Genomic DNA, 13124 nt, shown 5'->3' with positions numbered 1-13124 from the left:
GATAGGGCTTTTGGACCACCTTCTGTCCCACTGCTCTTGGACAAGAGGAAGGGGCTTCCCAACCACCATCCCTCCCGCTGTTCCTAGCCCACAGGAAAGGGCTTTTGGGCCACCATTCCTGCTGCTGCTCCCGGCACCTGTCCCACCTCTCCCAGCTTAGAGGAGGTAATCCGTGCAGGTGCCAACAGCCCCCACCCCAGTTGAAATGAGAAAACACATAAATAAATCTCAAAACCAGACTTCCAGACCACGTACAGCAACCTCAAAGGGAAATGAGATGGAACACTCTGATACTCAACCATCTGGACACACTGAACTGGCAACAAAAGGAGATCTGGAAAAAACAAAATCAGAAATAATTTCTCAGATAACAGGAGAAATTGTGCCCCTAGTGCAAGACATGGTTAATAAATCTAGAGAGGAGCTCAGGAACATGATGGAATCCCAACATAGGAAACAAATGAAACCCATAAAACAGATGCAAATAGATTTTCAGGAGATGAAAAACTCCATTGAAAGTCCATACAGCAGAATGAGCCAATGTGAGGACAGAATTTCAGATATAGAAGATAAGATTGCAATTAATGACCAGGAAAAGAAAAATTGCTCAAAATTATAAGGGAACATAAGAAATCAATCCAGCAGCTGCTAGATCATGCAAAGAAGAATAACATAAGACTGATTGGAGTCAGTGAAGAAACAAGAGAGAGTGGAGATGACATACAAAATCTCTTCACAGAAATAATGGCAGAAAACTTCCCAAGCAGGGGAAAAGAGCTTGACATACAGATAAGTGAGGCATATAGGACTCCAAATAGCCTTAATCAAAAAAAATCTACACATAGGCATATAATTGTTAAGATTCCAGAAACTCAACAGAAGAACAAAGTTCTACAAGCAGTTAGAGAAAAGAAACAAATCACATACAAAGGAAAGCCCATCAGAATCACAGCAGACTTCTCAACACAAACCCTCAAGGCAAGAAGAGCTTGGAGTGACATATTCCAAGCCCTAAAAGAAAACAGCCTCCAACTCAGATTGATGTACCCTGCAAAACTATCTTTCAAAATGGATGGAGAAATAAGATACTTTCATGACAAAGAGCACCTGAGGAACTTCATGAATACCAAACTAGCACTCCAAATTTTCCACAATATCCTAGGAACAGACTTTGAGGATCACAATCCCAGGAAGCAAAGCAGAATGAACCCATCTGGCATGACAAGAATTTAATTGCAAAGGGGGAGAACCCAACAAAAAGAAAAAGTCATGGCAATGACAAGTCAATATGTTTCAGTTATAACATTAATGTTAATGGTCTCAATTCACCAATCAAAAGAAATAGACTGGCAGAATGGGTCAAGGAGCAAAATCCAACAATATGCTGCATACTAAAAACACACTTAATTCAAAAGGAAACTCATAGACTGAAAGTTAAAGGGTGGAAAACAATACTCCATGCAACAGGAACCCGAAAAAAAGCAGGAGTAGCTATCCTCTTGGCAGATCAAGTAGATTTCAAACCAACACTGATTAAGAGAGATGAAGAAGGACACTACATCCTTGTAAAGGGAACAATCCAACAGGAAGAGATGACAGTCATAAATATCTATGGACCAAACACTAGTGTGCCCAAGTATATAAAACAAATACTAACGGACATGAAAAGTCATATATGCACTAATACAATTGTAGTGGGGGACCTCAACACCCCACTGTCACAAATAGATAGATCAACTAGACTAAAAATAAGGAATGAAATACTAGAACTCAATCGAACTCTTGAACAAATGAACTGAACAGATGTTTACAGAGTCTTCCACCCCACAAAATCAGAATACACATTCTTCTCAGCTGCACATGGGTCATTCTCCAAAATAGACCACATTCTCACACATAGAACATGTTTAAGTAAGTGCAAAGGAATTGAAGTTATCCCCTGTATATTATCAGACCATAGTGCGATGAAATGGGAGATCCATAACAAAAGAAACTGGAAAAATTCTATAAACATGTGGAAATTGAACAACACACTTCTGAATAACCAATGGGTCACAGAGGAAATTAAAGAAGAAATCAGACAGTTCCTTCAACTAAATGACAATGACAATACAACATATTGGAATCTATGGGACACAATGAAAGCAGTCTTACGAGGGAAATTCATAGCAGTGAATATGCATATTAGGAAAACAGAACGAGCCCAATTAAACAACCTGATGCTGCACTTCAAGCTTCTAGAAAAAGAAGAGGAGGACAACCACAGAGCTCATACAAGGGAGGAAATTATAAAGATCAGAGGAGAAATCAATGCAATGGAGACTAAGAGAACAATACAAAAAGCAATGAAGCCAAGAGTTGGTTCTTCAAAAGAATCAACAAAATTGACACACCCTTAGCCAACCTTATCAGAAAAAGGAAAGAAAAGGCCCAAATCCATGCAATTAGGAATGAAAAGGGTGGAATTACAACAGACCCAGCAGAAATCCAGAGGATCATCAATACCTACTTCCAGAACCTATATGCCAGTAAGATGGACAACACAGAAGAAATGGACAGATTTCTAGATACATATGAATTGCCAAAGTTGAACGAAGAAGACCTAAAAATTCTGAACCCAATATCAATCAATGAAATTGAAAATGTAATTATAAACTTATCAACTAAGAAAAGCCCAGGCTCTGATGGCTTTGCTGCTGAATTCTACAAGACATTTAGATAGGAACTACTGCCACTACTGTTTAAACTCTTCAATGAAATTGAAAGGGAAGCAATCCTCCCAAATTCATTCCTGGAAGCAAGCATCACCTTCATCCCCAAAGCAGAGAAACACCCAACTGAAAAAGAGAACTATAGGCCAATCTCACTAATGAACATAGTTGCAAAAATCCTTAATAAGACAATGGCAAACAGAATGCAGAAGATCATCAAGAAGATCATACACCCTGATCAAATGGGATTCATCCCAGGGATGCAGGGATGGTTCAATATATGAAAATCAATCAATGTAATACACTATATCAATAGAGCCAAGGACAAAAACCATATGATTATCTCCATAGATGCAGAAAAAGCATTTGACAAAATCCAACATGCATTTATGATATAAACCCTACAAAAAATTGGAATAGATGGTCTCTACCTCAAACTGATAGAAGCCATCTATGAAAAACCAACAGCCAATATCATACTAAATGGTCAAAAACTGAAATCCTTCACACTCAAATCAGGAACAAGACAAGGATGTCCACTATCATCACTCTTGTTCAATAGAGTTCTGGAAACATTAGCCATGGCAATTAGACAAGAGAAAGAAATGAAAGGAATAAAGATAGATAATGAAGAAGTCAAATTGTCATTATTGGCAGATGACATGATACTCTATATAGAAGACCCCAAGAACTCCACCAAAAGTCTTCTAGACTTAATAACCAAATTCAGTCAAGTAGCTGCTTACAAGGTCAACACACAAAAATCAATAGCCTTCCTCTACATGAATGACAGTCTCACTGAGAGAGAAATAGGGCAAATAATTCCTTTCACAATAGCTTCCAAAAAACTGAAATACCTAGGAATCATCCTAACGAAAGAAATCAAAGACCTCTTCTCTGAAAACTATGGCACTCTGAAAAGAGAGTTTGAAGATGATATCAGAAAATGGACAGACAACTCCTGCTCCTGGGTAGGAAGGATTAATATAGTGAAAATGGCCATAGTTCCAAAACTGCGATATAGATTTAATGCAATTCCAATTGAGGTCCCAGCAGCATACTTCATGGACCTTGAGAAAACAATTCAAAAATTCATTTGGAACAAGAAGAGACCCAGAATAGCAAAGGCAATTCTAAGTAACAGAGACATGGCAGGGGGTATCACAATCCCCAACCTGTGACTATACTACAAAGCTACTGTGATAAAAACAGCATGGTACTGGCAAAGAAACAGATCTGAGCACCAGTGGAACAGATTAGAAGATGCAGAAACAATGCCAGACACACTCAGCCATCTCATCTTTGACAAAGGAGCCAAACACCCTCAGTGGAGGAAACATAGCCTCTTTAATAAATGGTGCTGGAAAAATTGGGCTTCAACTTGCCAAAGATTAAAACTAGACCTATATCTCTCACCATGTACTAAACTAAAATCAAAATTGATTAAAGATCTAAATATTAAAATAGAAGCTCTAAAGCAATTGGAACAGAGGTTAGGTAGAACCCTTGAAGATATCAGTGTAGGAAAAGATTTTATGAACAAAACCTCAGTTGACCCTGAACTAGCACAAACAATCAACAAGTGGGATGTCTTCTTATTAAAAAGCTTCTGCACAGCAAGAGAAACCACCAGCAGTGTGAAGAGACAACCCACAATGTGGGAAAATATCTTCACCTGCTCTTCCTCAGACAAAGGTCTACTATCTCAAATCTATAAAGAACTTAAAAAGATCAGATCTCCCAAATTCAAAGACCCAGTCTGAAAATGGTCATCTAAACTGAACAGACATTTCTCAGACAAGGAAGTAGAAATAGCAAATAAATACATGAAAAAATGTTCAACATCACTGGTCATTTGAGAGATGCAAATGAAAACAACACTGAGATTCCACTTCACTCCAGAAAGAATGGCTGCTATCCTGAAATCCACCAATAACAAATGCTGGTGGGGCTGTGTGGAAAGAGGAACCCTGCTCCACTGCTGGTGGGAGTGCAGACTGGTGCAACCACTGTGGAAATCAGTATGGAGATACCTCAAAGAACTAGGACTGGAAGTTCCATTTGTCCCCACTATTCCTCTGCTGGGTATCTTCCCCAAAGAATTAAAAGAATCATACCACAGCGATATATGTGCAACCAAGTTCATAGAAGCACAGTTTGTAATAGCTAAAACTTGGAAACAGCCCAAATGCCCATCAACTGGTGACTAGATAAAGAAAATGTGTTTTTTTTAAAATAAAATGGAGTACTACTCAGTCATAAAAAATGAGAAATTAGACACATTTATAGCTAAGTGGATGCACATTGAGTCGATACTCTTAAGTGAAATAAATAGGACACACACGTATAAATACTGAGTAGTTTCTCTGGTGTGAGAAACTGAAAGTGTAAATAAGGACTAAAATGTGTAATAGGTAATGTGAAATAGGAAGAAAAGGGGCAAAGGGGAAGGAAGTGGGAGGGCTAGGGGAAAGGATGGAAGGGATTGGGATTAATATGAGAAAATGGAAAAAATAGGAACAAAATCTTTGTAAATAGGGGGGACTGGAGGGGTTGAAGGGAGGGCTGGGCAAGGGTGAAAAATAAGAACCAAGAGAGACTATGTAAAGGTGCAAATTTCCAATGATGAATGTCATTATATTGTATACCTAAAATATACCAATGATTAGAATGGATAATCAATAATGTAAAATAGGAAGAAAAGGTTCAAAGGGTTAGGGGTAGTGGGAGGGGTAGGGGAAAGGAAAGAGGGAAATGAAAAATGCTGAGAAATGGAAAATATGGAAATAAAGTCTTTGTAATTAGGGAAGAGTGGAGGGGGTGAAGGGAGGGCTAGGAATGGGGAAAAAATAAGAACCAAGATGCATCATGTAAAGGTACAATTCCCAATGAGAAATGTAATTGTGTTGTATACCTACAATGTACCAGTAAAAGAATTTAATAAAAAAAAAAGAAGACTACAGCACTGTGAAAAAAGAGATCAAAGAGGATATCAGAAAATGGGAAGACATCCCTTGTTTCTAAGTAGAAAGAACCAATATAGTGAAAATGGCCATACTTCCAAAACTGCTGTATAGATTTAATGCAATGCTGATTGAAATTCCAACAGTATATTTCACAGAACTAGAGAAAGCAATCCAAAAATTCATGTGGAACCAGAAGAGACCTACATTAGCATGGCAGTGGGTATCACAATCCCCAACTTGAAACTATACTACAAAGCTACTGTGATAAAAACAGCACTGTACTGGCAAAGAAACAGGCCCATGGATCAGTGGAATTGATTAGATGCAGAAACAACTCCAGATATACTCAACCACCTCATCTCTGACAAAGGAGCAAACAACCCTCACTGGAGAAAAGATAGCCTATTTGATAAAGTGTTGGAAAAACTGTATTTCAACCTGCCAAAGATTAAAACTAGACCTATTACTATTACCATGCACTTAAGTAAGATCGAAGTGGATTAAAGATCCAAATATTAAAACAGAAACACTAAACTTGCTGGAAGATAAGTTAGGTAGAACTCTTGAGGACATTGGTATAGAGAAAGACTTTATGAACAAAACCTCGGTAGCACAGGAACTAGCACAAAGAATCAATAACTGGGATCTCATCTTATTTAAAACTTCTGCACTGCAAGAGAAGCCACCAACAGAGCTAAGAGACAATCTACAATGTGGGAAAAAAGAATTTAGCAGCTGTACCTCAGACAAAGAACTACTACCTAGAATATATAAACAACTGAAAAAAAATGAGACCCCCCAAATTTAAAGACCCAATTCAAAAATGGGCATGTGAAATGAGCAGACATTTCTCAAAGAAGTAAAGCAGCAAATAAACATATGAAAAAATGTTCAACATCACTGGTCATTCGAGAGATGTGACGAAAACAATACTGAGATTCTATCTCACCCCAGAAAGAATGGCTGCTATCAACAAATCAACTGATAACAAATGTTACTGGGGTTGTGGGGAGAAAGGAACCCTTCTCTGTTGTTGGTGGGAGTGCACACTGGTGCAACCACTGTGGAAATCAGTATGGAGATACCTCAAAGAAGTAGAACTAGAAGTCCCATTTGACCCAGCTTTTCCCCTGCTAGGTGTCTTCCCAAAAGATTTAAAAGAATCATACCACAGCCATATATGTGCACCCATGTTTATAGCGGCACAGTTTGTAATAGCTAAAGCTTGGAAACAGCCCAAGTGCCCATCAACTGGAAACTGGATAAAGAAGATGTGGTTATTTTATAAAATGGAGTACTACTCAGCCATAAAGATCAAGAAACTAGAGACATTTGTAGCTAAACAGATGCATATTGAGGCCATACTCTTAAGTGAAATAAATAGGACGCACATGTCCAAATCATTTGTCTAGTGTGAGAAACTGAAAATGTAAATAAGGATTAAAATGATTAAAATGAATAATTGATAATTTGAAATAGGAAGAAAAGGTCCAAAGGGGTAGGGGAATTGGTAGGGGAAAGGGAAAGGAAAGAAGGGAAAGGGAAAATTAAGAGAAAAGGAAAAAATTGAAACAAAGTCTTTGTAAATAGGGAAGGGTGGAGGGGGTGAAGGGAGGACAGGAATGCGGAAAAAATAAGAACCAAGATACATCACATACAAGTACTAGTACCCAGTGATAAACGTAAACATATTGTATACCTAAAATGTACCAATAAAAGAATTGAAGTAAAAAAAAAATTGTTTTAAAGCATTAATGCAACTCAAAATGTTTCATTGAACAAGTTTTAGCAGTTCAACTTTATAACAATTATAAATAAACCTGTTAAATTTTTCTGGACAATGCCATAATTTGGATTTTTTAAAAACAATTAAATTTCTTATTGAGGGCACCAAATGGTGTTTGTAGAATTTTTATCATACAGTGGATTCCATCCAGTCACTGTACTTTTCTGAGTTGTCTTACATGCTTGTACATGTTCTTAATGTTCTCTTTCTGTGTTGTTCCTGTAAGTTTGCTATTAAAATACATTAAACTCGCCTCGCAAGAGAATGGTCCTGAGTTTGATCCCCGGTACCAAAAAAGAAAAAAACATTTAACTGTAAAAAAAAAATGACGGCCACTAACCTGTGAGACTTCACACACTGTCCTGCAGAGGGTACTTTTTTCTACCTTTAATTGGCTCACACTCACTGTACAGATCACACTCCTTTTCCTACCTTTAATACCTCTAATAAATGTAAAAACCATGGGGCTGGGGATTTAGCTCAGTGGCGCTGTGCCTGCCTTGCAAGCTCGAGGTTCTGAGTTCGATCCCCAGTACCAGAAAAATAAATAAAATAAATAAATAAATAAAAATTAAAAAATGTAAAAACCTTATTACCTCATTTCCTGTCCAATTCTTTGTTCAGGACAAAACCCTAGAAAAATCCCTGGAAAGAGTACAATACTTCAGCACCCAGGTAACAGTTTGAGTAATTCTCAAACTTCAAAGGAGCATTTATATAATGGTATCTGCAACAAGTGTTGCTTTCCAGCCTAACAGAGAGAGGCCAGAGGGCAGGAGGCCAGCCTCACGTTTTCCTTCACCTTGTCAGAGTTCCACTGTCTAGTACAGTAGCCACATGTGGCCAATAAGCAACTGAATGTGCCTAGTCTGAAATGAAACACACTGTAAATTGTTGATTTGAAAGATTTAGTTTTAAAAAAGTGAACTTCTCCTTAAATGTTTTATTATTTATGTATTAAATGATAATATTTTGATAAATTATTAAATAAAATGTATTGTTGAGATTTTTTTCACTCACATAGTCTTACTTTTTAAAAAATGTAGCGAGTAGAAAATTTAAAATATGTGGCTTGCATTCATAGCACTAATTATATTCCAATTGGATAGTGCTGGGCTATGTTTCTTTTCAGATAAGTACACACTGACACTCAGGTGGACATGTTACTTGTAGATACACACATCTAGTTAACTTGCACAAATGAGAACACTGATTCTCAACCAGAGATCAATTTTCTGTGGCCCAGAAGACCACAGAAGGTGGAGGCATGGACATCTATGCTGTTCTAAGTTTCAACAGGAATGGAAATTAAAAAATTAAAAGTGCCACAAGTCGGGGTGGGAAGAAGCCAAGGAGAAGAATAGCAGGCAGGATGGGAAGGCTGGGCCTCAGGGATACAGTGGGGACCTCAGGAGCCAATCTCTTGAACGAGCCTGCTTGTCAGCTTCTTTATTAGCTCTCTCTCCTTCACTCTTTCTCCCCCCAGCTTCTCTTCTCCTTTCACAAGATGTTTCCTTCAACAGACATGTGCAAAGAAGAAAAGTGGTTTTGTGCCACTCCAAAAGGCAAACTGATCTCTGTCTCTCTGCCTCTCTCCTTCTCTCTCTCTGTCTCTCCCCCCGCGCCCCCGTTTCTCTCAATAAGGCACTGTAGGTAGAAAATTGAAAACTTTATTTACCTTGTTCTAATCATAAAGGTGCAAAAAATACAGCAGAAAAGCCTTACATAGGCAATTATAGAGACACCATGTCTACATTTTCTGTCTCAAAAATAGAATCAGAGGGATAAAGTAGAAAGAAGAAAAGAGAAAAAGCAGGATGTATTAGTCTGCTGGGAATACTACAAAAATCACATTGGGTTGCTTAGAGATAGTGTTCCCCAAGTTTTGGGGCACCAGGCACTAGTCTTGGAAGACAATCCTAGAGCCTTTGCATACCCAGTTCACAGAAAGATTTGCACTCCTATGAGAATCTAATGCTACCGCTGATTGGACAGGAGGTTTCAGGTGGTAATGTAGGTGAGGAGGAATGACTACACAGACAGATAGAGCTCTGCTTGCTTGCCAGTCACTCACCTCTTGCTGTCCAGACTGGTTCCTAACAGGTCAAGGACTGGTACTGATCCATGGCCCAGGGGTTGGAGGACCCCTGGCTTAGCTAATAGACATCTGTTTCTAACAGTTCTGGAGGCAAGAAATCCCAGGTCAGACTGTCAGGATGGTTGGGCTCTGGTGCAGACTCTTTGGTTTATACATGGCCACACCTGCTCTCTGTGTCATTAAATAGTTAGAGAAAGGGCATAGAAAGCTTTCTGGTGTCTCTTCATTTAAGGGCATTAATTTCATCATGAGGACCCCCCCCTCATGACCTCATCTAAGCCTGATTACTAATTACAGTACCTTCCACAAGCCTCATTGATAAAGACTATAACCAGGGGTCAGGGCTTCAACCTGTGAATTTGGGTGGAGCATAATTCTGTCCACAGCACAAAGAGAAGACAGCTGAAAAGAAGTAGAGAAGGATCATGAAGCTGAAAAAAGGAGAGGTGGCATGAGGTCTGTGCTCCCACTGCGTTGTTCTCATGTATTCTCCATGAGAGTACCAATTAGGAGGCAAGCTAAGGAGTATGCACACCCAAAAGGAAATTTCTCATAAAAGACTATTTTATTATCAAATGATCTTTAAATGCATAATCAAAGTAATTTTATTTTACTTCTGAACACACTGCATATAATAAAAGTGTTTTAAACTCTTCAACAGCATCGGAACTCCAAGTGTCTCCCACCCTGTTTGTATATTAGAAATTATCCCTGTGAATTTTTTTGAGTCTACCACTAACATACATTTTGCTCCTCACTCATCAGGCCTCCCTCATCTGTAACAGGAAGGGGCGGCGGCCCTAGTGTTCTGATGGTTTCCATGTACCAAATCTCAAATACCTGCAGTCTTCCCTAGACTTTTGGGGGCAGTCAGATAATCTTGCCAGAGCCATGCCTGCCAGATCATGGAGGTTCTGCCTTCTGACTAGGTAAACCCATGTTTGATCCCACACCCAGAAAGTCCAGGTGACCCAGAGACAGCCACAAGAAGAGCTTTGTGTCTTTGAGAGAGGTGAAAACCTCATCAGCAACAGTCAAAGCATGAACTTGCCTTTATTGCAGAGACTTTTATAAGTGTACACCATTATTTATTATTTTCTCCTTTCTGCCTGCACTTAAAATAGATATTAGGAGCTTGAGGATGTGGCTCAGTGGGAGAACACTTGTCTGGCATGCACAAGCCCCCACATGGGTGAGAATGAGGCTTAGGGTCATAGCAAACAGTGGAGACAAGAGACACATGGTAAAATTGGGCATAGTTTGAAAAATTTAGAAAGTAGTGAGACTTCTGTTTGCAGCTGAGCCAGGCTGTGTTCTCTTTCTATAGATGCCCTGAAAGACCAAAGGTCCAAAAGAAATTGTAACATTTGCCTTTGGCTATTTCCAGCTTTCAATCCTTTATAACCACAAAACCTTCATGCCGTTAGCAAAGTGCCACACAAGAATTAGCTGAAAACTAAACAGATTACAGAAGCAATTATAGTTTAAGGAATATCTTAAAGCCTGATAGTTGGAATGTATTTTGGGAATAATCTGGTCTTGCATGCCATTCAGTATAGGAACTCTTTCTTCAACATTTCTATGATGATTTTCTAATCAAATAGCTAGCTTTCTAACACTGGCTGCCAAATTGTAATCAGCAGGTAAAATCTGTGCAAAGGTGAACTCAGGACCTAAAAAATGCTAGGCAAACACTGCAGCACTAAGTTATATCCCTAGTCCAAAACCTGTGTTTTGTTATCACTGCAGGTGCAAGCTGTTATAGAGATAAATGACAGGTGGGAAGCTATGATAGACAAACATGGGGATGACTGGTGTACACATGTTGCTAATCAGAGAAATTACATGGGATGTCATCTTAGGTCAGAAGACCTAGAACACATAAAAACATTGTTTCATGAATCCAAGAAGTTAAATTTTCTATAAATAGTGTTACAGTGTTGAATGTTGGGCCAGTGAATGGGTGGAAGTGTTTTTCAGATTTTCTAAATACTTTTTTTCTCAAAAGGTTATTCTCCTTTAGATCCCTTTACTGCTGCCACCCAAAAGTGTTCCTTGAACAGAGAAATGCTGAGAACCACCGACCTCTGAATCAAATACTTCTAACCATGGGAAGCATACTGCTCCCAGTTGGATGTCAGGTAGTGAATATTCTACCACAGTCATCTTTTTGTTCATTCATTTGTCCAGTAATTAATGATTGGGACTCTACACACAGAATAAATAAGATGCGATGTTGGCTTCTACAGTCACAGCTCCACAGTGGGGCCAGGAAATGCAGCCCTATGTTAGACCCTAAAGGACATTCTTGATTAGCTTAGATAAACACCTCCACTTGTGAAAGTTTACTTTCCTCTCTGCCTTTCAGGCGGATGACCAAGCCTGCCAAGTATTTACTCAATAAGAAAGACTCTTACGGATGAGATGATTACATACCTCATTCTACCAGAGCCACCCAGAGTTACTGTTTGGCCTAAAAGACTGTATCAGCCTCCTCCTTTACACAAATGCCCTTCACTCTGACTCACTTCATGTTGGTTTTAAAAGCTGTGTAGATTTGTCAACAACCACCAAAGGGTCTAGTTTCATCTCTTGTCATACTTGGGCTTGTAGTCTGGCACATCACTATAAATATATCCTTCTTGGCCAGGCATGCTTGTAATCCTAGCATGTGGGAGGCTGAAGCAAGAGGATCGCTATGAAACCGAGGCCAGCCTGGGCTACATAGTGAGTTTGAGGCCAGCCTGAACTACATAGTGAGACCCTGTCTCAAAATGCCCCCTCCAAGTTAAATAAATAAATTTAAAAAATAAATATATCCTTCTCATCTGAACAAAAAATAACACAAACCTTCTATTTATTTACCCTTCTTAATGGGCAATTGAGAAAGGACAATTCTCTGAAATAAATGATTTAGTTTTTTAAAAATTTTGTAGCATAGGACTGGGGCTTTAGCTCAGTAGTTCCAGCACCTGCCTTGCAAGCACAAGGTCCTGAGTTCGATCCCTGGTATCAAAAAAAAAAAAAAATTGAAGCATAGTTTATCTCTTGAAATTCAGATTAGTACTATGTCTTGAAGTTTTCTGCATTCTCCCTCTTTAATATTTTTACTTGTATAAGAAGGCCAGTCTTGGCTAGGCATGATGGTGCATCCCTGTAATACCAGATAATTGAGAGGCTAAGGCAGGAAGATCACAAGTTCAAGACCAACCTGGACACCTTAGTGAGACCCTGTCCAAAATAAAAATTTTAATGTAGCTCAGTGTTAGAGTGTTTGCCTACCTTTGCACAAGGCCCTGGGTTAAATTTCTAGTCCAAGCAAAAAAAAAAAAAAGAAAGAAAAAGTAAGAAAAAAGACCGGTCTCTACAGTGCCAAAAGATTGACTTCAAAGACATTTCAATTTCTACTCACAATGTTGTAAATACTTACAGTACATTTTAAATTGGCTTGTATTATTTGATTTGGGGAAAGACAAACAGCTTTATAAGAACAGATTTTACTGGTAAATAAGTTTGATAACTTAAAAATAGACGGGTTGAATTCCTATGTGTTATGGGTTACA

Source organism: Heterocephalus glaber, unplaced genomic scaffold (genome assembly GCF_053883595.1).
Source record: "Heterocephalus glaber isolate CG9 unplaced genomic scaffold, H.glaber_assembly_v1.0 deba00001463, whole genome shotgun sequence".
Classification (NCBI taxonomy): domain Eukaryota; kingdom Metazoa; phylum Chordata; class Mammalia; order Rodentia; family Bathyergidae; genus Heterocephalus; species Heterocephalus glaber.
This window is presented reverse-complemented; position numbering follows the sequence as displayed.